Below are 27,756 nucleotides of genomic sequence, written 5' to 3'. Positions count from 1 at the left end.
AAACCTTGATGGTATAGACAAACCTACACCAATCTCACAAATTGATAAGGCGGAAAAGCAAAATAATTTAGCTATAATTGTTTTCAGACATTCTTCTAAAGGAATTGTTGTACACAGGATAAGCTCCGCTCCGAAACAAATTCCCAGAATCAATTAATTTCTGATCAAAAAAGATGGTAAATATCATTATACATGGATAAAGAGTTTAAGCAGACTATTATAGGATCAAACAACCCATAAGGAAAAGAAATATTTCTGTGAAAGATGCCTGCATGGGTACAGCAGACAAGATCTATTAGAAGCGCATAAAGAAGACTGCAGAAGTGTTGGACAGAATGCTATCAGAATCGATATGCCTAAAGAGGGGGAAAATATATTAAAATTTGAACATTATTGTAATTTATGCTGACTTCGAAGCACTTATCAAACCTATAGAAAATACAGTCCTAAGCAATCAAGATATTTTTACGTACAAAACTCAAGAACATATTCCTTGTGGGTTTGGATATATAGTTGTAAGGTATGATGGGAAAACAAACCCGCCCGTGATTTACAGAGGTCCCGATGCAGCGGGAAAGTTCCTAGAATATCTACAAAACGAAGAGAGAACAATCAGGGAAAGTTTATCGTGTAAGAAACCCATGTGTATAACGAGGGATGATTGGAGGCCCTATAAGAAGTCAACTAGTTGTCATGTTTATAATAAACCTCTGAATGGGGATTCTGTAAGAGATCATTGCCACGTCACGGGTAATTATCGGGGAGCCGCGCATAACGAGTGTAACTTGAAACTAAAAATGAATTCTCAAACAATTCCTATCCCCGTTGTGTTTCATAACCTTAGAGGATATGATTCACATCTCATCATGCAAGCTATCTCAAAGACCGACGGCGGTTTAACGTGTATTCCTAATAATATGGAAAAATACATATAACACGTCCCATTTTAATTCTGGAAACCCAAAAGTCCAGAAACTCTACGGTCTTTGCCCAGTCTCGGTCAAAGGTATTTCAAAAATTAAACATGCTGTTTTCACGGGAACATACCAAGGAAGAAAAAATGAACAAAAATATTGTTCAAAAAGTCAATATTTACACTATGTCGCCCATGGGCCTGCCCAAAATATAACTCATTTTAACTTTATTCAACTATTTTATAGCGATATTGAAATATTTCGCCCATGGGCGAGAAAAGGGTTTTGCCCATGGGCGAAAATATGTTCCTTTACTTAAAACTCATGTTTTTGTTTCGCAAATACATTAAATGTAGTCATTCAAGTATCATGACACAAAATATAACTCATTTTAACTTTATTCAACTATTTATAGCGATATTGAAATATTTCGCCCATGGGCGAGAAAAAGGTTCTGCCCATGGGCGAGAATATGTTCCTTTACTCAAAACTCATGTTTTTGTTTCACAAATACATGCAGGTGTTTTTACCATTTTCATTGCACATAATGTAACTCAATTTTACTAATCTCAACTATTTTATAGCGATATTGAAATATTTCGCCCATGAGCGAGAAAAGGTTTGGCCCATGGGCGAGAATATTTCCCTTTGCTCAAAACTTGTGTTTTAGTGTCGCATATACATAAAGGTGTTCTTAGAAGTTTCATGTCACATAATTTAACAAATTTTAACTTAATTCAACTATTTTACGGCGTTATTGAAATATTTCGCCCTGGACGAAAAAGGTGTGCCTACAAGCATGACACATGATTCAACTATTTTACGGCGTTATTAAAATAATTTGCCCATGTTTTCGTCACTCCCTTTAAAGCATCAACTTACTGTGTGCAAAGTATATTGTATCATGTGAAATATACTTTATATTATATCATTACATTACTATTTAAAAAGGGCATTTAGTTGGATGTTTCCTTTATAGAAGTTCTACAAATTTCACCTGTTTACATATTGTAGCGATCTTTAATGAACCCGGCCTTACCTCTCAAAACGTTTTGACAGTTTATCATACGAATTCATGTGCGTGTACTCCAATTCATTGGAGTTATTTTCCACAACATTAAGGAATAGTTAGTTTCTATTTCATTTCCCATTTTATGTCCCGTTGATACATCACACTGGGCAATTACGTGACACTAGGTATGCAATATACAGGTACGCGTGCGCGTATTTTAATTGAAAAAACTATTCGTCTTTTATTGCATAACGTTTGGCTGAATATCTCACATTCTAACGGTCATTCATTAAAAGTATGTTGTGAGGCGATATCAAAGGAGCTGCTCAATTTACACAGTGTCGTCCGTTTCGCGTGAACTACCACCCCACCCTGTCAGTAAGAGTTATGTAATCGGTACACAAATATATTTGATGCGATGTCAGTGTGGAAGGAGTTTGATATACATCCGCCACTGGCCACAGAAATCCTCAAAGTATAGTAACAATCAACAAGGCCAATGCTGTACTAATAACCTAGTGACGCACGTAACAACGGCTGTCAAACTGTCTGCTACAGCTACCATACAATCATCCCTGTCACAACTGGCATATTAACGGCTTATTCAAAATATTAATTGTAGAAACATCGTTAACAGACGTACGTCGTATTCAGTCCTCAACTGGATGTTACATTGCGGATATCAGCTGTTTGTGAAAATATTTACTAGACATAAGATTTAAAGACTAATAAAATCAATTGTAAGACCGCATAGACCATAAAACCGAATAAAATATGTCTTGGTATCATCTCTTGTGTATTAGATGATGGTAATGACCTGAAATGTTATAACGTTAGATTAAGAAGGAGAAACATTAAAGTGTTTTAACAATACTTGGAAACATGAGCAATAAGATGTAGCAACATAAACATGCATGGAATACAGAAAATGGTGAAAACAAATTGAAAAGGATTTTAATACAAAATTATTGAACTAAATAACTTGCCTGAACAGGTGGGGTACCCAAACTTGTTTGACAGTTATTCGTGTGTTGTAGACTGTCGAATGGGACTCATGTGTGTACGGCTTGCCCTTACTTACTTACTTACTTTGGAAATTTAACGTGCGCTTTCCGACTGATGCGTATTTCGCACATGGGCCCGGCCAGGCCATTTAATGTGTTTGCTTGCCCTAACTTACTTACTTATATTGGAGATTTTACGTGCGCTTTCCGACTGCAGCGTATTTCGCACACGGGCCTGGCCAAGCCATTTAATGGGTTCCTGAAAAGGGGAAAAAGTTGTTTGGCAATCCAGTAGGGGTGTTTTAGTGGTTGCTTATATAGAATTTTGGAAAATTTTGAAATTTTGAAAATATGCAAAGAGGGTTTGGGGGACGAACTAAGGGACATGAGTATGGAAGTTTGTTAGTTTGATTATGTGGTCTGGTTTTGGTAGTTTATTGGGGTTTTAAATGCGAGTTATTAGTCCTGTTTTGATTAAGTATACGCCTAAGGCTTTGAATTTTTCTATTTTATTTTGTGGGTTTAGGATTGCTTCTAGAGTAAGAGCCTTATTTAGATTTAGGGTGGTTTGTAGTGTAGTTCGGTGTGTTAGGTATTGGGTGCAGTGTATGAGTGCGTGTTCTGGGGTTTCTTGTTGTTTGCAATGTGGGCAGGTTCCTGTTGCGTGTTTTCTTATTATTTTGAGGTGGTTATTTAGGGTGGTATGTCCTGTTTGGAGTTTAGTAATACGATTTTTTTGGACGGATGTAGAATTTTTGGTTTGGTTAGGGGTTTTCTGAGAACCTTTTTGATTTGGCTATTTGAGTTTTGATATGGGTTATGCCATTTTTTGGTGATTTTTTGTTTGTTAACACTTTTAATTTCTGATTTGGAGATGGGTAGGTTTAAGCTTATTTCTGGGATTTTAAGGGATAGTTTAGCTGCTTTATCAGCGTTTTCATTGCCGTATATTCCTACGTGGGCGGGGATCCAAGTGAATACTATTTGTTTGCCTGCCTTAGTTAAATCGTTTGAGCTTTTTAGTATCTGATTTATTAGTTCAGGTAGGTTTTTGGTGTTTTTATTTGGGAGGGCTTGTAGTCCACTGAGCGAGTCGGTAAGTATTAGGAATTTTTGTTGTTTTTTAGATTGTTGATTATGAAGGGCTGAGGCCATGCCCATTAGTTCGGCCGTAAATATTGATTGATTGTTTGGGAGTCGGTAGGATTGTGTGGCTTTAGTTGGTTGTGTGATGTGGACTCCGAAACCTGTGTGTTTGGAGATCGGATCTGAGGATCCGTCTGTGTAAATATGACACCAATTTGGCCAATTTTCATGTATGTATGCTAGTGTGGTGGTTTTGGCTATGTTTGGGTCGGTTTGTTTATTTATTGTGCTAGCTAGTGTTATGTCTATTTTGGGTGTTTTAAGTTTTGGGGTGAAGATATTTGATTTTTTACAGTTTTGTTTAAGATTGTTTATTTGGTGTTCATTTAAGTAATTCTTTGGGATATTGGAGTAAGTAGAGGGTGTTTTCGAGCTAGGGCTTGGTTTTTTGGGCTTATACTTTTGTTTATTAGGCTTTGAATTAGGGGGTTGGATTGAGACGCAGCCCAGAAATTTAGGGTTAATTGTTCCCTACGTAGACTTAGTGGCATTTCTCCTGTTAAGGCCTGGAGTGAAGTGTAGGAGGTGCCATGTTGAGTGCGTGTTATTAGTTTTAGAGCCTGATATTGGATTGAGTCTAGTTTTTTGCTTAGGGATTGGTTTAGGGTGTCGTATATGGCACATCCGTAGTCTATTTTAGATCTAATTAGTGATATATAGAGTGAGAGGAGGGTGTCTTTGGAGGCCCCCCAGTTTGAGCCAGTGAGGCATCTTAGCGTATTTAGATCTTTGCTACATTTAGTTATTAGATTATTTATGTGAGCATCCCAGGAGAGATGTTCATCGAAAATTAGTCCTAAGAATTTGTTTTTTTTAGGAATTGGATTGGTTTGTTGTTTAGCTGGAGTTTTGGGGAGGCGGGTTTCATGTTTTTGTGTTTAAATACTATTCCTGTAGTTTTTTCCGAGTTAAGGGAGAAGCCCCATTTGTCAGCCCATTGCTGTATTTTGTTTAGAGATTTTTGAAGTAGGTTTTGGGCCATTTTAATGCTTTTTGTGTGGATCCAGAGGGCTCCATCATCCGCGAATTTAGATGTGTTTACTTTAGGGGATAGGCCCTCGAATAGATCATTTATCATTATATTGAAGAGTGTGGGGCTGAGGATACTGCCCTGGGGAGTGCCATTTTCTAGGGGACATTGGTCCGATAGCGTTTGGTCTATACCCACGGTTATTTTACGATTGTTTAGGAAGTCTTGGATGTAGTTTATTATTTGACCTTTGAGTCCTATTTTTTGTAGTTTTTGTATTAGCCCGTCGTGCCATACCATGTCGAAAGCTTTGGAGAAGTCTAAGAAGAAGCCTGTAGTATATTGTTTGCTGAGTTGTCCTGTTTTAATGTCCTGCTCTAAACGGGCGGGGTTATCTAAGGTTGAGCGGCCAGGAGTGAAACCACTTTGATCTGGGTTTATGATGTTATTTTGAGTTATGTAATGTTGTAGTCTGTTTTTAGCCATAGATTCCATTACTTTACATAAGTTTGAAGTTAAGGAAATTGGTCTATAGGAGTTAGCCTGATTAGCTGGTTTATTAGGTTTAGGGATTGGTATGACTAAGGCCTGTTTCCAGGGAGTAGGTACTTGTCCGTTTTGATAGATGAGATTGTATAATTTAAGTAGTGCTTGGAGTAGTTTAGGGGGGAGTTTTTTAATTATTTGGTAGGAAGTTAGGTCCAATCCTGGGGCTGTGCCCTTTTTCCTGTTTTGGATGACGTAGAGTAGCTCCTCCATTGTGTAAGGGTGGTTTATTTCTAGGATGTCATTATTTGGTTCTTTGGTGGATTTGTTTTCTGTTTTAAGTTTATCTTGAAATTTTTGGCTAAAGTTGTTGTTACTGCTTACGAAAAGAGGTTGGCGAGGTTATTTGCCTTTTCAGCGGGGTTTGTTGAATTATTAATGTTAGGTGTTTTTTTATGACGTTTTAAGCCTCTAATGGCGTGGATTTTGCGCCAGACTGTTCTGGCGTCTATACGGTTATTTATTTCTTCACAGAATTTTTTCCAGTTTCTGGGTTTAGATATTTTGACTAGACTTTGAACTTGGTGGTTTAGTTCGTGAGCTATTCTTAGATGTTTATAGTCGCGTTTGGCTTTATTGAAGGCTGACTTACGTTTACGTCTAGTTTGTTCTATTTCCTCGTTCCACCATGGTACTGTTGGTTTGCCTGTTTTAGTTGTTTTAAAAGGGATGCTACTTAAAAGAATGCTACTGTCCATTAACCCATTTATGATTTCATTCGTTAATATGAATTAATGACCTGAGTACATGGGCCTTTGAACTAATCCGATGTTTTCATAGTGGTATCTGATCCTTGAGTTTGTTTTGACTGTTTATACAGGATTACTGTTATAATCCACTTTGATCATTTAACAGGTCTACTCATCTCAAAAGTTTTGTAAGTGTGTATACATTACCTTACCTGATATAATCCAATCTGAGCATTTTAACAGGTCTACTCATCTCCAAATTTCTGTAAGTGTATATATATACCTTAGTAAGTGCTATTGTTTCTCTTTACTTTGATCAACTAAATAGCTTTCACAATGTTAACAGGATCACCTCTTCTCCAATTTAGGAATAGGTATATATGTTAGTTTTTAAGTTTGTGCCTCAGTCTGAAAATGGCACATCTTCAAAGAGCTGAGTTCGTTACTTCCTCGTGCTCGAGCTCGTGTTGACAGAGACCGAGATGCAAAGATTGAGAGACTGAAGCAGCAGCTTGCTACTGGCAGAAGATCAGTGATCCAGTTTCTGGAAGCAGTTGGACATTTCATCAAATTACAGTAATATTGCTAGTAATGATGTAGTGCTAATGTTATAAAACATGAAGATGATGGATATAAATGTACAGTGCTATGATAATAAATGTGCACTCATGATATTTGATGTTGTGAAAACATTTGAGTTGTGAAGATGATCTCATATACAAAATGAAATTACAGTATCAAAAGTCATTTACATTCTTTGTTATCTTGTTTGAAGAGTTCATTTATACTAAGGGATAAGGGTACAAGTGTGATTTGCACTCATCCATAAATTTGTTTGGATAGTAGTGTAAGCGATATGAGGACAGGCCGTGTGTACGTAGGGTACACATATCTATTGCAAGTTTTAGTACTCATACACTTTCTCTTTTTGTGTTGATATGATTTCTATTTTCGTACATGATACGATTTCATTTTTATCTTTGGCTGCTATGTTTATATATGTTTGAGTAGCCGTCTGTCCCTCATAAATTGACATAGTTCTGCCTCGCTATTGCATCTCTTGACTACGGGAGATCTACAGCATATAGCAGATCTAACTGCAATTCTTGTTTTAACCAAGCCCGTGTTTGACATTCCAGTAACTGGATTCAGGTTGATTGCAAGATATGCATACCTCATCATAGTGATTGTTGTGAATTCCTCAAAGTTTTGTTTGTTTGTTAGTTGTAGAACGCCGCACTTCGCAATATTTCAGCTGCATGACGGCAGTCAGGGAGCCTGACCGCCCGATCCCGGTAGTCGCCTCTTACGCCAAGAATGGGTTGTTGAAGATCTTCACGGGTCCATTGACGCAGGGATTTGTGTAAAGTCATTCAGTCAGCATATAATGTCAACTCAAAAATTATACTCAATGTCTCCGCAAAGTAATATAGTACGGTACTTAGAGTACATGTGAGATTATACTCAGGTTAGGGAGATGTTTAATCCATATAACGTGTTATTATTCTACCTAACAGTGTATTTAATGAAATGAATGCAAAACAAACTCAACGGCTAAAAGGTTTCATTGAAAAACCTACCCCTGGTCTTTCCTAATAAAACAACTGCAACCCGACACAGATTAAAGTAACTTACAAACACAATCATAATCTGGTTAATCTATATCACTCAACGAGTTGGAGCCGCTTTTGTCTGCCCACAGTATGACAGTATTGGGCAGCTCAGTAATTAGGAGGTAAAACCAGGCAGGTACACTGGTCACACTTGACTGGTCTGTCTGATGATTAGGTCGTCTGTCAATTGGGAGTGAACCATAGCAAGTACTATCTGCGAAACTATTTGCTCCTTTTATGTGACCGATTATTTTTATGACCATGGGCCTCAGCACAAGCTTGGTGTTGGAAGACAAGTTATACATGTACATCTGATATGGTGACTGTTTTCGCTATTCATATTCTAAATTCATTCAGAATACCACAACTTTTTAGTACTCCTTGAAACTTTACAATCACTTCAATATGTACTATAGACTGAACGGGAACAAATGATATATATATCAGATTATTAAATCATTGTCTCTATTATCAGCCGCTACGTTTGAATCGTTTGCATTGTACAAAGAAATATTATATTGTCTGTCCTTTTGCAGATTTGGCCTCAGAATGTGCTCATTCGAATTAGAGACGAAAATAATTGCTTATCATGAGTATATATGATACAGTTAAAAGTTACTTGTACACTGTAGATGTATTCACTTAAAAGTCGTATACGACTCGCGAGCGAGTTGAATGATCCAGGTTAATTGGAACGAAGTCTAGAAAGGGTTTTTAAGTTTTGTATTTGTTAATGTGTAGGTTTGTTAAATATGAATTTTTTAATTCCTTTTATTTCAAAATGTAAAAACATAATTAAAATGATTAAAACAGAGCTGACTTGATGGGAGATATGGCGTTAGCCACCTGAGATTGTCTGTTGGACACGGTTTAACCATATTGTGTCCTCACCCTGGTTGTTGTTACCGTTGTTATAAGGGATTAAGAGCTACGACTCATTGCATTTTTGGTTACAGTCTGTCTCACTAAAGTGGACATGTGCAGGTGAACTCTGTTCAATTAGTATATGAAATGCTCCAGACAATAATAACCTGAGAGTAAAATCCACGTGCGTCTGCCTTTCCCCTCGTTCACCTTCGAAATCCTTGATTATTATATCATGCCAGAGTTCTGAAATTCAGTGACAATGAGGCTGCCAACAAAGAGAAGAAAATATCGCAACCCCGACATAAGTGTGCTCAGTCAAACAATGAACTTACAACTGGCAGAAAACAACTCCAGTTGGGTATGCCGATGCTGTATCTCAACCGTGTTGGCCTGAAAATTTAAACATGCTAATTAAATCCATAATCGTATAATTATTTTTAATAGAAAACGTACCTTAATTTGTTCTTGCACTGTATCATATCGTGTATTTCATCTGTATATGTGTAATGTGTAAATGTATTAATGACTACACTTATACCGCATATTCTGCCACAGACTATAATTAATCACTAGTTTTGTCTCTCCATTTACCATGGCTGACCGCACTAATAGCCTTTTAACAGTGGACACTGATTTCAGTATACATGTATAGGCTTTTTGTTCAAAAAGGAATATGCAGGAAATTATATGTAACAATTAACTGTGTACTAATTACATGTTTGAATGTTATCAGTTTTGCATTCTGAGATACAGTGATGTAAGCATCTTCTACAATTATATAATTATATAATTATAATGTATATAATAAAATACAAAACTCTCTGTCATATTTTTGTGTGGAAATCATTCGATCAAGTAAAAATGACTGCGGACAAGACGAATCAACTATTTATACCTGATAAAAGAAATTGCCTAAGAAATTAGGAACAGTGCTATAACAGGACATTTGAAATTTCTAACAAGCAGATCGTTAGAGACAGTGACTAGACTACATGTATGCAATCCGAATCAATCAAAGGTGTAAAAAAACTGAAAATCATATCTGTCGGAGACCTACCAAATTACCAAGTTTTATCATTACTATATTTATTACAATGCAAATGCTTTAGTGATACATTTTTCAGAGGAGAGGGCATACACACAAGTATATTGCTTCCGCGTGTGAATGCAGGTTGTACTTGGCATCTCAGTTCTCAGTTTCATACCGGTTGTATATCTGAATTTGTATATGGAACCATGCGTACAGCATGACAATTACTTGCTATTATTCAGTCTACAACACACATAACACGGTCAAACAATTTTGGGCACCGCTTTTGCAAGTTATTTAGTACAAAAAATTTGTATTAAAATCCTTTTCAATTTGTTTTCACCATTTTCCCTATTCCATGCATGTTTATGTTGCTACATCTTATTGCTCATGTTCCCAAGTATTATAAAACACTTTAATGTTTCTCCGTCCTAATCTAAAGTTATAACATTTCAGATCATCACCATCATCTAATACACAAGAGATGATACCAAGACATATTTTATTCGGTTTTATGGTCTATGCGGTCTTACAATTGATATTATTAGTCTTTAAATCTTATGTCTAGTAAATATTTTCACAAACAGGGCTGTTAGCTGATACATGTATAAGGAAGGTAACATCCAGTTGAATTCCCAGTTGACGTTCTTACTTTTTTAAATCAAATATGAGGACTGTATACGACATACGTTAGTCTCTTAACGACATTTTTACAATTCATATTTTGAATAAGCTGTTAGTATGCCAGTTGTGACAGGGATGATGGTATGGTTGCTGTAGCAGACGGATTGACAGTCGTTGTTACGCGCGTCAGTAGGTAATTAGTACGGCACTGACCTTGTTGATTGTTACTATACTTTGAGGATTTCTGTGGCCAGTGGCGGACGTAATTTAAACTCCTTCCACACTGACACCGCATCAAATATGTTTGTGTACCGATTACATAACTCTTACTGACAGGGTGGGGTGGTAGTTCACCGGACGACACTGTGTATATTGGGGGGCTCCTTTGATATCTCCTCCAAACATACTTTTATTGAATGACCAAATTAAACGATGATACATATCTTGATGAATATATCAAGGCACTAATTCATCTTTCATAAACATTTTTTTTGTCTTTGTGCTTATTATATCCACATATCAACGAAAATTTGTAAAACATGTATCCACAAAAACAATATATTTTCAGGCTAGGTATTTGCCCACAGCAACACCTGCATAACTGTTTATTCATGCGTGGTGTTGGAGAGTGTAATTGACCGAAAGCAGGTATTGTAGAATCACCTGTAAATAAGGCCGACACTGTAATTAGATACAACGTCCTAATGAGAATATGAGAATTATCATCAGAAGGCTGTTGCTTTTTCTGAACTGTTACCATTTTCATACCAAAGTAACAATGCATTTAAAAGTTGCTTTAGTGTTATAATATTCACTCACGTTTTCCTCAATTGCCTGTAAACATAATTCCCATATGGTCAGTTCGACACCGCATATAATTAAATAATTATTTCAAGGTTTCGTTAGAATGTGAGATATTCAGCCAGACATTATGCAATGAAAGACGAATCGTTTTTTGTTTCCATTAAAATACGCGCACCTGTACCTGTATATTGCATACTTAGTGTCACTTACTTTCCCAGTGTGATGTAACAACGAGACATAAAATGGGAAATGAAAAAGAAACTAACTAAACTTTAATGTGTTGGAAAATGTCGCCAATGAATTGGCGTATTGTTGGTGAAGGTGAAATTTGTAAAACTTCTGCAAAGGAAACATCCAACCAAAGGCCCTTTTTAAATAGTAATGTAATGACATAATATAAGTATATTTCACATGATACAATATACTCCGTACACAATTAGTTAATTATTTAAAGGGACTGACGAAAACATGGGCAAAATATTTTAATAGTTGAATTAAGGTAAAATGAGTTGAATCATGTGTCATGCTTATAAAACCTTTATGTATTTGCGAAACTAAAACTGTTCAGCAAAGGAAAATATTCTCGCCCATGGGCGAAATATTTCAATATCGCTATAAAATCATTGAATTAAGTTAAAATGAGTTATATTTTGTGTCATGATACTTGAAAGATATACATATATGTATTTGCAAAACAAAAACATGAGTTTTGAGTAAAGGAAAATATTCTCGCCCATGGGTGAAATATTTCAATATCGCTATAAAATCGTTGAATTAAGTTAAAATGAGTTAAATTCTGTGTCATGATATTTGAATGAATACATTTAATGTATTTGCGGAAAAAAAACATGGGTTTTGAGTAAAGGAACATATTCTCGGCCATGGGCCAAACCTTTTTCTCGCCCATGGGCGAAATATTTCAATATCGCTATAAAATCGTTGAATTAGGTTAAAATGAATTAAATTTTGTGTCATGATACTTGAATGAATACATTTAATGTATTTGCGAAACAAAAACATGAGTTTTAAGTAAAGGAACATATTCTCGCCCATGGGCCTACCCATGGGCCAGTCTTCGCCCAAGGGCAGGCCCATGGGCGACATAGTGTAAAGATTGAGTTTTTTTACAATATTTTTTTCATTTTTTCTTCCTTGGTATGTTCCCTTGAAAACAGCATGTTTAATTTTTGAAATACCTTTGACCGAGACTGGGCAAAGACTGTAGAGTTTCTGGACTTTTGGGTTTCCAGAATTAAAATGGGACGTGGTATATCATTCTTGTTGACTAAAACTATACATTATACGGACAAGGATGGGAAAGCCAGAATAAAGCAAAGTAATGGGCTTAGATTCATAGACTCCGTACAGTTTCTGTTATCTTCCCTGGACAATTTAGCTATTGCGAACAATCCTGATGACTTTGCAATAACAAATCAATATACCGATCGGATAACACGTCATTTGTTGTTGAGAAAAGGTGTATATCCTTACGAATATATGGATGATTGGTCTAGATTCAACGAAACTAAATTACCACCCCTTGAATCATTCTATAGTAACTTAACAGAATCTAAAATAACCGATGCCGATTATGAACACGCTTTGACGGTGTGTGATAAATTAGGTTGTAAGAATTTAGGCGATTATCATGATCTGTACTTAAAAACCGATGTACTGTTACTCGCCGATATATTCGAGATATTTAGGAAGACATGTTAAAGACATTACGGCTTGGACCCGGCATGGTACTATTCAAGTCCCAGACTATTGTGGTATGCATTGTTGAAGAAGACCGGTGTAGAACTAAAACTACTCACCGATTACGATATGCACTTGTTTATTGAGAAAGGAATATTGATGGTAACGAAAAGGTATTCTAAGGCTAATAATAAATTAGTGGAAGGATATGATCCAAGTAAACCCGACATGCACATATTATATCTCGACGCCAACAATTTGTACGGATGGGCTATGAGTCAACCTTTACCCAGTGAGTGGGTCGATGTGAACGATATCGAAGTGTATGATATCCCCTCAGATTCCGATAAAGGTTACATAATAGAAGTTGACTTGGAATATCCAAATTCATTACATAAAGACCATAACAGTTATCCGCTAAAAGATTAATGGTGACTCAATATGATTGGATGTCGGAAAATATCAAAAGTCCTTGATGGACAATACTAGGTTAGCTAACGTAGAAAAACTATCGTTAGGTATGAAACTAAAGTAAATACACAGAGTTCTAAAGTTTGATCAAAGCCCTTGAATGGAGCCCTATATAAGGCTTAACACAGATTTAAGAAAGATAGCCACCAGCGATTTTGAAAAGAATCTATATAAGCTCATGAATAACTCAGTATTTGGTAAAACTATGGAGAATCTAAGGAAGCGTGTTGATGTTAAATTAGTCAGGTCTAATGAGGAAGAAAGACTCAGGAAACTTATAGCCAGTCCGGCTTTAACAGAAGCAAGATATTTGATAATGACCTAGCTGCACTACACATGCAGAAGAGTAATATAAAATTCAACAGACAGGTGTACGTTGGTATGAGTATTCTTGACTTGTCAAAAGACTTAATGTATGACTTTTATTACAACAAACTTAAGAAGCAAGACGGTGATAGATGCGAGGTGTTATATACCAACACAGATTCTTTGTTGATGGAAATACAAACCGAGGATGTGTATAAAGATATGGCAGAAAAAAAAGATATGTATGACACGAGTGATTACCCAAAAGATAATCCACTGCACAGCGTAGTAAATAAAAAGGTGTTAGGTAAGATGAAGGATGAATGTGCTTGGACCTCTATAGCGGAGTATGTCGGATTAAGACCTAAGATGTATTCGATAAAGAAGTCCGATAATGGAGAGATAAGAAAATCTAAGGGTGTTAAGAAGTATGTGGTAAAAAAGCATATCAAACACGAACAGTATAAAGAAGCATTATTCATCGGTAGAACATTCAAACACGAGATGAACTCTTTAAGAAGTTACAATCATAGGATATATGGATTAAGAATGAACAAGACATCATTATCCCCCTTAGATACAAAGAGATGGATTGATAAGGATGGTGTTACTTAGATTCTGACTGGACTAAATTTTGTCAAATAAGAAACCGTGTTATCTCCCATGTTCGCACTGCAAAGAGAAAATATGTACTCAAGATTGATAGTAAAATTAATAATGCGTACGGTGAAAAAGTATGGTGGCGGCTTGTTAAATAATAACTGTGGGGCACCAGTAATGCAAAATTTCCTCCCATTAATTACCACGATATACTATATGATGATACAAGAGATATTGCAAATGTGATGAACAATTATTTCTCTGACCAGGCATCTGTTAAATATCCTGATAAAACTCTCCCTTATATTAAGCTTAAAACAGAAAAATTGCTCTCTACTATCGTTCTTAACAACAAAGGAAGTTCAAGATGTTCTCCTATCTGTTAATGTAACTAAAGCAACAGGGCCCGGCGGTATCGGCAATAGATTATTGAAATTAAGTGCTTCAGCGATATCGTATCCACTGGCTAAATTGTTTAATGTATCCCTGAATAAGTCTACTTTTCCGGTAAGTTGGAAAGAAGCTTCCGTTGTGCCTATTAATAAGAAAGGTAATATTAATGAATGTAGTAATTATAGACCTATAGCTCTCACGTGTTGTGTGGCTAAAATATTCGAAAAATGCGTTTTCAAATATGTTTTTAATTACTTAAGAGATAATAATTTGCTTACAAATCTTCAATCAGGTTTCATGCCAGGAGATTCTACCGCTAACCAGCTGACTTACTTATATGATTTTATTGCTAGATAAAGGTAGAGCAGTCTTTTGCGACATTAGTAAGGCCTTTGATAAAGTCTGGCACAAAGGCATTATCCATAAGCTCAAATCCTATGGTATTGAAGGGAAATTATTGAGATGGTTTAAAAGCTACCTAAAACATAGATGCCAACGGGTTGTTATCAATGGGTATAGTTCAGACTTACGACCAGTTATGGCTGGAGTTCCACAAGGGTCAGTTTTAGAACCGCTACTGTTTCTAATTTTCATAAACGACATTATAGACGATATTGATAGTAATATAAGATTGTTTGCCGATGACACATCCCTACATGCCGTGGTAAATGACCCAAATACAGCTGCAGATTGTCTGAATAATGATCTAAGTAGAATATCCTCTTGGGCAGAAAACTGGCATGTCGATTTCAATCCTAATAAAACAGTATCTATACAATTTTCCCGGAAGATTCTTCCAAATGTAAAACCAGTTTTGAAAATGAGTAACACTACTGTTCAAGAAGTTCATTCTCATAAACATCTAGGACTTACTCTCCAAGAAGATTGTATGTGGAACGATCACATTGATAGCCTAGTCAAGAAAGTCAGTCCAATGATTAACTGTCTCAGGAGTTTCAAGTATCGTTTAAATAGAAAAACATTGGAAACTATGTATAAATCTTTCATATTACCGATATTTGATTATTGTTGCCACATATGGGACAACTGCACAAAAGAACAGGCGATACTACTTGAAACACTAAATCTAGATGCACTCAGAACTATTTGTGGGGCTGTTCGTGGCACAAGTCACGGTAAACTTTATAAAGAAACAAAGCTTACGTCATTAGAAGAAAGAAGGCATTTTCAAAAGTAAAATATTTTTTATAAAATGGTTAACAATCTAGTACTGGACTATCTATCATCCTTAGTTCCAAATAGAGTGTCGGATGCCGGTGATTATAATTTGAGAAACTGCTCACAGCTGCAAACCACAAATTGTAAATCAAATAATTATGCCAAATCATTTATTCCAGATACAGTTAATATTTGGAACTCACTACCTATTGAATACATCGATGCCAGAAGCTTAGGAAGTTTCAAAAGTTTTATAAAAAGCAATGATAGGAATGGTATATACTTTGATACAAATTATGGATCAAGATTCTGTCAGGTTATACACTCCCGTCTCAGGCTTGGCTGCAGTGATCTAAACGCTGACAAATTTGCCAGATTTATATCCGACAGCCCGAGATGTTGTTGTGGCTATCATACGAAAGATGCACTTCATTTCTTTCTTACATGTCCCTTAAATAGTACAGTAAGGCAAAACAGGTATTATTTCATAAGAGGCTACAATTTAAATTCAACTCTAAATGGTAATTCAAATGTAACGACAGTAACAAATCTTGAAATTTTGAAATCGGTGAACAGTTTTATTCTATCTTCTTGCCGATTTAGAGATTTTGTCTGAGATGAAACCGATACTGCGATGTTGTTGTGCTGAATGTAAATAATAATGTAACTGTAGTTGTGGCAGGATGTATATATTTGGGATTATTTTAAAAAACATAGGTATTTTAGGATTAGTGTATTTATTAAATAAATTAGTTTACTTAGTCCACTAACTCACACCTCAGTAACATAATCTAACATGTGGTGATTGATTCTTTGTGCTAAGGCTACTGCGGTCTCAGCCTAGCTTATTGTTCTCTGCCGGTCAGCTTGGCCTGGCTTTGTATTTCCCACGTCACATGACCCGGGCACCTTGGTCATGTACTTCATACCTTTACTATGTGCACCATTTCTAGTCACAACCCTCACTGGGAAAGGACAGCTCCGTTTGGGGTGAGTTAATTATATTTATTATCATTGTACTTAGTTTTCTAGTATATATAATGTATTTTAGTACACTCATATTAAGTCATTTATGTTCCATAAGAACAGTATATCATGTATATGTTATAAACATGAATTATCAGTATATTCATGTTAGTGCAATATATATTTAAATATTGTAAGATGTTACAACTGAGGTATATGCATAATGAGTGTACTAGATTTAAGCATGTATTGGTACTATTTTATCATGAAAGTGTAACATACCAAAACAGTATATTTGTTGATTTTATCAATACATATGAAATGCCTAAAAATGTTGATTTTTATACTGCTAGATGAGTTTCACATGCCATGTATACAATGTATGTGATGTTTACCATACCAGTAAGATTCATGTAGTTATATATCTTTTATCAGGTCTCATAAGATACTGCATGACCAGTTTTGATGACATCTGGTGGTTTGGCCTCCGTCCCTTAGACGAGGTGAGGGTTACTTCCCTTAGTTACACATATATTTATGTCAGCATGTCATGGCATAATTGTCTATACTATTGTAATGTTATATTGCTTAACATAGTATTATTTAATTGCTTTGTAGTGTATTCAGTGATATCATCCTCACTGAGGAGATATCCTACATAACATGCTTTACCGAACTAAATGTAAAGTAAGTGTTCACATTATATCTTATTGATTGGCATATCAAACACATGTAATGGATGTATAATGGCAGTATTCTTTTAATGATCTATTGGTTATGATGTTTGCCTACATTTTGTAAATATTGTGTTTTAGGGTTTCTTCATCATCATCATAACCACTGATTGTGGACCATCATTGGAATAAATCCGGTTGTAAAAACAGCATGCTTTTGTGTCTCTCCATTACCCTGCATAAGCCTCTGCGACAAATGGGATCCCTGCAAGATAATCCAGTAATTAAACACTTATAGAACAATACTTACCTTTAATGCCAATTATACAATGTATGCTATTTCTCATGTCACTATCAATACATTGCTATTTGTATATGTATCATGTTTGGGAGAGGCATTCAGATAAGCCAAATTTGCTTGTTTGCCAATCCCTCCACTTTATGGAAATAAATATGTTTATATCAGGATGGTGTAACTACCTATGCTTATGGTTATGGTGGTAATACTGTATCGTTGGGAACTATGAGCAACTCTTCTCGTACAAATGCCCTGCCCGGTCCATCTTTAAGATAATAAAGAATAGGCTTTCCTTCTTTCATAACCAACCGACTAATATTATATGTCTTAAGGGACCAAATTGGATCGGTTGCGCGACGTAGGCCTCCTTCGAGTTCACCGGGCTGGTATAAATATCTTACGCTTACTCTATCCGGATGATTTTGTTCTTTGCCTCTCCTCGGTGCTGAAGATTCGGAAGTCACAGATTTCATTTTAATCGCATCGGATGGTTTCTTCCCGATTAACCTCGTTACTTCATTATTCAGCGCTGATACAACAGCTGATAATCGTGTCACCCATTCAGTCTCCCAATCGTTCCGATTTCATTTCGATCCCATACTGATAGCCAAACAAATGTTACACTAGTGTCCGGTTAAATTTTTCAACGATAGCTTGACTACGGTGGGCCTCTTTTTCACCCCGCCTGATTTCGACATAGTACTTTCTCAACAGTTTAGTTACCGATCCCATGCATTAGCTACTTCTGTTGAATCTTTCGAGGTTAATCGCTCAGCCTCTTTGTATCGACTAGCCACATCCACTACGGTTAAAGCGTATTTATACGTTTTGCGTTTTACCTTATCATGGGGAAGAAACAAGAGGTCAGCCTGATGAACTTCATTCGTTGTAAAAACATCAAACTTCTTCCTCGGGATATAATGCGGTGCTATATTTGCCACATCGGTTGTTTCTTTAACCAATCCTTGGCCACATCTTTAGATACCTTAGCTGCGGTGGCTAATTTTTGTATTGCTCCTATACCTTCCAAATATCCTCGTGGGCTATAGTAAATTTTATTCATTGTTAATTAATATTGATGTTTCTTTTAATACGACTCATGACGATCGTTGAATCGCATCAGCATTTTGACATAAAAAATTCCATCTGTAGTAGCGGTATAGGTATATAAATCTGGCTCCAGTGGAAGTGAGCCAGAACCCCTATTACCTATACTACTGCAACATATGGTGTACAAACTGCAGGAAAGAGGGTAATTTATCCTTGGCCCCGAAATGTTCAAAACGCTTGCTCATCAGCAAACGCATAAATAAAATACCTACTCAGCAATCTGAATATATTCAACCATATTCAATTCATATCCAACAGAATGGAAAAGAGCGCATGTTATGCCATTGTATAAGAAAGGAGATCATTCAGTTGTGACAAATTACAGACCAATATCACTCATTAGTTGTATTGGTAAAGTGTTTGAGAGAGTTGTATTTAAGCATCTTTATAACTACTTTCATGACAATAATTGTTATATAAATACCAGTCTGGCTTTCAAAAAGGCCATTCCACTGTCCATCAATTAATTGAATTGTATAATCAAATTTGAATATCTTTAGATAATAGAGAAAAATATTGCATGTTTTTATCATGGTATAACATTTATACTAAGTTATCTTATAATAATTAGATCTACATCAAGTGCTTTTATGAGTTATCATGGTGTAATATTTATACATCATTTCATATAATTATAGTTTAGCAAGTAATAATTATCATCAGGTAAAATGCATATATAAAATATCAGTAGTTTCAGTTATAGCTTTTTAGATAGTTGCTAGACTAAGGTAATGGGAGCACATCTTCTAGACATACTATTCAATAAAACAAGAGTTACGTCTACATAGTTAATTGATTTGAAGCTTTTAGATAAATGCTAGCCTAAGGTGTCAAGATCCCATCTCCCAGACAAAGGATATGTCTACATAGTCTTATAGATTACCTGGAACTATTTTATTTAAGTATATCTGTCATCACCTACCGGGGTATATTAGAATAACATTACTTCAATTAAGACTCAGGACTAGCCCCCACACAAGCTCATCTATAGTGACACCATAATCTCTTTCAAAGCATCCAGTAAATATGTCAACAAGATTAGTGCCAGTCCAACAGGATTAACAGGATTTAGTATTCCCCTCTGTCTAGCCATCCATTTAGCAAAGGGCACAACCAATCATGTATCAACCAATCCTATTCCTTTTTATTGTTCAAATTTTTGTTAAATACATACAGATACCTCTTGATAGAGAGAGAAGGGGTTGACTCTCTTACCAAGTAGACCTCTCTCCCACAGCCCAGAGTGTGTACTGACTCTCTGTGGCACCCTCAGTTATTATCTAAGTACATTGTAAATTGTTAATTGCTCTTGTAAATAAAATTGTGATTAGTCTCCTGTGACTCTGGCTCTGTGCTGACTTATTCCCCAAGAAAACCAGCACGTCATTTGGAAGGTATTGTTCACCCAGAACAGTTCCATGATAATTTGGCGGAGAATCATCGTTTTCGGAACCACGGAGCCCAGGAACTAACTACGACCAGCTACAAGAACCCATTGGAGGACATGTCCAACCATGATCATCTGATGGAATAACAAGCAAGCTGCATCAACCTCTGACCTCAACACTGGATTAAAGACAACCAACTCCTCCAAATACACCAACAAAGGAAGAAAAAGTCTTCAAATATTGTAAGTACTACATTGTTGATTACTTGTCTTTCTTTAATTTAGTACGGTACATACTAATAGGTGTCATGGCAAATATGGAGTCTGGTATGGAAAGTAACTTTGAAAGTGATATTCCAACAGTGTCTTTAGTTACGCCCCTTGCCAAAACTGTAATTCAGGCAAAATTTGGTACAAAAACAACAAATTGTTTAGAAGATACAGGGGCATCCATTTCTTGTATTTCGTCTGCTTTTCTGAGCACAGCTTTTGAAAACCTTACTCTTGGAAACTCACCCTTTTCAAAGGCTAAAGGTGTTGGCGGCGAATTGCATAAAGTGTTAGGTTCAGTTGTGTTAGATTTTGCCATTGAGGATCAGGAATTTTCTCAAAGATTCTATGTTCTGCCTACACTACCAGAAGCAGTGATACTAGGTGAAAACTTCCTTGATGACAATGATGCAGTCTTAGATTATAGCTGTCATTCCTTGATACTTAACAACAGCACCTCAGATAGGCAATATATCAATTAAATAGCCAATTCAGTGCAAGAGATTAGTGGATTAGCAAAAACAATAGATCAGATTTACATCCCCCCTCAGAGTGAAATTCATTTCAAGGTTAGACTATCAGAGGTCAAAGAGGATTCCCTCATCCTGATTGAACCCATTGCTTCCCTCACTGCTCATTCTGAAGTAGCAGGTGGTAGAAGTGAAAAGCAAAACTGCTACATTTAGGCTTATGAATCCCTCCCAAGAAGAAAAGGTTCTTGACAAGGGTACAGTTGTAGGCAAATTTAGTTACATTGACAAAGACTCTGTTTTTGAAATCGGCTCTGACCAACCATTCATCAGTACCGTTAACACCAACAATGAGAAGAGAGACAATGACACCAGGGATAATGTTAAAATTGCACAAGAATTAGGATTTGATTTGACCAATACACAACTGACTCCAGACCAACGACACAGACTACTTAGATTTTTGGGACAAAATAGAGACATGTTTTCAACGAGTCTTGCAGATTTAGGAAAGACTGACATGCACCAACACATCATTGACACTGGCGACCACCCACCCGTTAAGAGTAGACCATATCGCCAATCTCTTCATCTCTAAAAAGTCACCGAAGAACTTATAGATGATTTTCTGAAGTATGATTTGATCGAGGAGTCTACTTCTATGTATTCAGCTCCCATTATCCTAGTCAAGAAACGTGATGGCTCATATAGATTTGTTTGTGACTACAGAAAGTTCTGTCACTTTACCAATGTCATGGCCTCTTCCTGTTTTTGATGATGTTGTTGATCACATCGCCAATGCACAAGCTAAGATCTTCTTAACTTTAGACCTTGCTAATGGCTTCTTCCAAGTGCCATTACATGAAGATTCAAAGCATAAAACTGCTTTTGTCACCCATCAAGGCCTTTATCAGTTCAAACGTTTGCCACAAGGTTTGACAAATTCACCACTTTGTTTTCAACAGCTCATGAGCAAAGTGCTAAGAACATTGCTTTTTAAGGTTGCACTGATTTACATTGATAACTTGATAATTTACAGCAAAAACTTTGAAGAGCATCTCCAACATTTGGAGCAAGTATTTTACTATCTGAAACAGGCAAAATTAACACTAAAGCCATCCAAATGCAATTTTGCAACAGACAAAGTTTCTTTTCTGGGTCATGTTTTATCATGTGGAGGTGTTCAAGTTGATGACAAAAAGATTAAAGCAATTAGAACCTTTCCAGTGCCCAAATGACAAAAGCAGATTTGTTCCTTCTTAGGCCTCACAAACTTCTACAGGAAGTATGTGAAAAATTACGCTCACATAGCACTTCCACTGAATGCTTTGCTTTGAGGCAGGAGGAGGAAAGAAACCAAAGTTCCAATGGTCACTTGAGTGTGATCAGGCATTCAACACACTCAAACATGCTATGAGTAATACACCTGTTCTGGCTTATCCAAATTTTGACAAAGAATTTCTTCCCGCAACTCTCTTTTCTTTGTTTCCATGTAAAACCCCTAATGGACACAGCCAACTATCTTACAACCCCAATCCAGGATGTGGAACTACATCGCCAATAAAACCACCAGTACAGAGTGCCAAGACAAGCCAGCTCCACATCCAGATTCCCTGATGACAGCATTTTTTTATTATGTTTCCTTATATCAAAGAGACTCTATAATAATTGTTATTTACTATACTACCAGTTTAACTTAATACATTGTCCATCTAAGCCATAATTATTTTAATTTTTACACGTTTGGGGTCCAAACTTTTTCAGACGGAGGGGAAGTTATCATGGTATAACATTTATACTAAGTTATCTTATAATAATTAGATCTACATCAAGTGCTTTTATGAGTTATCATGGTGTAATATTTATACATCATTTCATATAATTATAGTTTAGCAAGTAATAATTATCATCAGGTAAAATGCATATATAAAATATCAGTAGTTTCAGTTATAGCTTTTTAGATAGTTGCTAGCCTAAGGTAATGGGAGCACATCTTCTAGACATACTATTCAATAAAACAAGAGTTACGTCTACATAGTTAATTGATTTGAAGCTTTTAGATAAATGCTAGCCTAAGGTGTCAAGATCCCATCTCCCAGACAAAGGATATGTCTACATAGTCTTATAGATTACTTTCTGACTCACTTACTTTGGAGATTTAACGTGCGCTTTCCGACTGATGCGTATTTCGCACACAGGCCCGGCCAGGCCATTTAATGTGCTTCCGAAAGGGGTGAAAGTGGTCTGTGCAACCCAAGAGGGGGGTTTTAGGGGTTGCTTATATAGAATTTGGGAATTTTGAGATTTGGAATAGATGCCGATGGGATTGGGGAGGAGAACTAAGGGAGCTTGGTATGGTGGATGTTTGTTTGTTTATGGGATTTTGATTTGGTAGGTTATTGTGTTTTTAGATGCGTTTTATTAGTTCCGTTTTTATTAAGAATACGCCTAAGGCCTTAAAGTTTTCTAGTTTATTTTGTGGGTTAAGTATTGCTTCTAGAGTTAGAGCCTTGTTTAGATTGAGGGTGGTTTGTAATGCGGTTCGATGTGTTAGGTAGTGTGTGCAGTGGATGAGTGCGTGTTCTGGGGTTTCTGGTTGTTTGCAGTGTGGGCAGTTACCTGTAGTGTGTTGTTTTTTTTAAATTTAGGTGGTGTGTCCTGTTTGGAGTTTAGTGATTACTCTGTCGATTTTTTTGGATGGATGGAGAATTTTGGGTTTGGTTAGTGGTTTGCTGAGCACTTTTTTGATTTGGCTATTTGAGTTTAGATATAGGTTATGCCATTTTTGTGTGATTTTTTGCTTGTTTACACTTTTAATTTCTGATTTTGAGATGGGTAAGTTTAAGCTTATTTCTGGGATTTTGAGGGATAGTTTAGCTGCTTTATCGGCGTTTTCATTACCGTATATTCCTACGTGGGCGGGTATCCACAAGAAGATTATTTGTTTGCCTGCTTTAGTTAGGTCGTTGGAGCTTTTAAGTATTTGATTTATTAATTTAGGTCGGTTTTTGGTATTTTTGTTTTGGAGGGCTTGCAGTCCACTTAGGGAGTCGGTAAGTATTAGGATTTTTTTGTGTTTTTTGGATTCTTGATTATGGAGGGCTGAGGCCATGCCCATTAGTTCTGCCGTGAATATTGATTGATTGTTTGGGAGTCGGAAGGATTGTGTGGTTTTAGTTGGTTGTGTGGTATGGACTCTGAAACCTGTGTGTTTGGAGGTCGGATCTGAGGATCCGTCCGTGTAAATGTGACACCAATTTGGCCAATTTTCGTGTACACTACTGCCTAGAAGTTCATTCCCCTTACACGCATGGGCAACGCGTTACGCAACCAGTGTGCATCGGGTTGGTCACGCGTGTGAGACCCGTGTGCAACGCGTTGCACACGGGTGTGCACCCCGTCCGCCACTCGTGTGCAACGCGTGACACACTCATTAGAGGGGGAACAAACTTTTGACCAAAGGAGGACCCGTGTTAAGCAGAACCTGGAGGTCGTAACAAAGAGAGAAAATTGTGTTATACTGACGAAAAATGATAATACATATGTATTTGCTAATGTCTCCTTTCTTTATGTGATTTTGTGGGAATAACATGAATACTGTTGTGATTAAATAGATCTGTCTTGTTTTATACGACCATTGCTTCTAAATCCGATGGTGTTAAGAGAATACATGGTCCTGGAACATGTTATTGCAATTGAAATGCTTTTATTGTGATTTGACATGAACCGTCTGTAGAACGACTTTCAGTGATAATATGTATGAGGTTTGGCGGCGCATTGTTTTTATAGGACCCTAATTACTTTATGATGACTTGGACTCTTTATCTCAGCTCCATAGCCGTGAGGCTTGAAAAGAGCAGCATGTAATTAATGAGGGTGGGTTATATCATTGAGGATACACTTGAGGGAGAGAATACTAATTACTGTACTACAGGAAGAGACCTGTAGACGTAAGCGCGGGGTTGTGTTTTAGCTGGCCGTTCGATAATGGCCGCCAGGAGAAGTGAGCTTTGACTGCGTCATCTAAAATAAATAATAATAATAATAATAATATAGTTTATTAATGTGTCATGTGTACATAATACACCTGGCCATTACTGGCCTAAAAGACACCTAAAATTATACAATCAATAAAATACATAAATAAAATATTATAACTAACAATATCTTCATATGTATACAGAAACCCCATCCACCAACCACCCCTCCCCATGCCCCACTCCCCAGACATACGGACATATACTATCATGTAGGATCAACCTAGTCACCAGTTCACACACCTTAGCACCCCCCACTCCCTAACCCCCCACCCCCTAACCCCCATTATACATGTCCCAGATCAGCGAGTTACAGTAATCCAACTCGGTCACTCAATTACACACATTATTGAATAAGACCCCCACACATTCAATCATGCATAAGTTCAACCGTGTCAATCAACCATTCTGTATTCAATCTGCCCACCCTTCCTAGCACACACCCATATACGCCCCAAGTCACACCATGTCACACAGTCATGCATATACTTTAATCCAGTCATTCTGTTTATCCCCAATGCTCTGTCTGTCTGTCGTATTTCAAAATTTCTACTTAGTCACCTTCTCTCACAAAAAATATACAACATATGGACACAGAATTATACATAAGGATATTGTTCACTAAAAACAGGTATTTTTATATTATAATAAGACACAGCAGTGTTATTTTCACGGGTCTGTTGAATAAACTCCCAGCGCTACGGTCAATGTATCTTCTACTTGATACATCATTTTAGTTCAACGTACAAAGGAGCACTGATCTAAAGCAATTCCGCGGGAGTAGTTGTTACCTGTGCATTACTGTATTTTCCCAGTGAGTACCCGGATGATATAGCAGAAATCTAGACTTGTTCGCGACCTGTGCTCGCCATTCGTAAGCGCATTTTTATTGATAGTAGAAGGACGTATGGTCACATTGATCAACAAAAATGAAATACAGTTTTGGAAATGTAGGTATATTAGTGGGGAGTATCGGTAATGGTGATGCAGTTTTGAGAAGTCACGTGCTTGGTAATTGTGCGATCTTCGCGTACACTATTTTGACTTGCAACACAAAGTAAATATTTCATCTGAACATTGCTTATTTTACCGTGTGTATATGTTTACATTCAAAATGTAAACAGATTTCACTAAGGAAATTTATTAAACGCCTAAATATTCAGTTTATTTTACAAATTAACTGAAAAATATGTCCATCTTTATGAATATGATAATGAATTCCAAATATTTGTTTATGTTTAATATCATCACCAAGTACAGTTCTGTATTGTTTGGCTTCTTTTCTTAGCATAATTAATATATTGTGATGTGTTTAAGCTCTTTTGATCGTCTTTATCATTTTTAGTCAGTCGGTTAAATAAATGAATAGATTATTCAGTCAATTTGTAAAATGACTGAAATATTTAGATATTTAATAAATTGCCTGAGTGAATCATATTTTACACATGACTGTAACATATACACGCTTACAAAAGAAAATACTTGTGAAAACAACGTCTATCGCGCATCGAAAAACTTCCCAACCAAACGGAAAGGAACAAGAATGATTCTGTTCAAAGCTGCAGCGAATGAATGAAAACAAAATGCAAATATCATTATTACAACCTACCAAAGTTATAACGTATCCAGGAATATCAACATAAAGGAACAATATCCATTGCGTCTGCAGCTGTACAAAAATACTTATTCAATGTCAAATGTCTATGTGAGAATCAAAAACTTTAATAATAATTATTTGGAAACAATATTTGGAATATATATGAAATATTTTAAACGTTATTTAAATGTATCAAATATTATAACCCGTGTTTGTTTCTTAACTGATCACTTAGTTTGTTTCAATTGTTTCACGTAGGTGCCAAGTTAGCTGAGAAAGCCCACGTGACAACTATTTTTATAATGTCCACGGTTCTTAAAAACATACATTGAGTTAGATAACAATAAACAACCAGTCAATGTATTATCGGTTACCCTTTGAACAAAGTATGTTGTTTTTACATCTGTACTTCACGCCATGATATGAGTGTATTCCCTAGGTTTATTAAACCTACCTTCACATGGAAACACTTACTTTCGACATATCCACTGTGCAAGATAACAGTAATTAATCAATCAGCGTATTTCAGGTGATCCTTTGATGTCTGGGAATGTTCAGTTGATTTACAAAAAAAAGTAAAGCAACTGATCATACATCTCTTGCTGGGCTGCCACGTGCATATCACATAACTCACATTCCACCTCACTTCAAACCTGGATTTAGATTGAATAATTACCCCAGGTACAAGAAAGACCAAATTTGAACCTTTATCGGGTAATCTGAGGTGTGCTACAACTAAGTATACATGTTATAAATTCATTAACTGAGCAGCAAGTGAATTACGACAAATACACAAGTGTAGGGTTATACCAGAAAATGTGGATGACAACAAGGGAGTAGTAATTGTATCATCCACGCAATCCGAAATCCGCAAATGCTTTCGTTCAGGGATACTTTTTTATTATTAAACTGTAACCATCAGGGGTATTTCCAAATAACGACATCCGATGAGCTTTCGCCGTTATTTGTCTGTTTGTTTAGGCTGAAGAAATTAATTAACATGCGCCCTTTGTCGACATCTTCATAGATCACGGGTAACCAATCAGTTTTCAAAAATGCGTAAGTTTATTTAGCTGTCCTT

General features: G+C 36.4%; 1 protein-coding gene and 1 long non-coding RNA gene across 6 annotated transcripts in view; one reads left to right on the top strand and one right to left on the bottom strand.

The window, feature by feature from the left end:
• The window catches only part of LOC124110922 (palmitoyltransferase ZDHHC21-like), a 308,157-nt gene that overhangs the window by 25,347 nt on the left and 255,054 nt on the right, over positions 1-27,756 (bottom strand). The window lies entirely within an intron of this gene.
• Positions 16,813-17,875, top strand: LOC124110925. Its single transcript, XR_006857354.2, has 3 exons — positions 16,813-16,856; positions 17,268-17,335; positions 17,648-17,875. It is a non-coding gene; the product is annotated as an uncharacterized LOC124110925 (long non-coding RNA).

Source organism: Haliotis rufescens, unplaced genomic scaffold (genome assembly GCF_023055435.1).
Source record: "Haliotis rufescens isolate VD_foot unplaced genomic scaffold, xgHalRufe1.0.p SCAF_2, whole genome shotgun sequence".
NCBI lineage: Eukaryota > Metazoa > Mollusca > Gastropoda > Lepetellida > Haliotidae > Haliotis > Haliotis rufescens.
The sequence above is the reverse complement of the archived record's forward strand: the minus strand, read 5'-3'. Positions and strand labels throughout refer to the sequence as shown.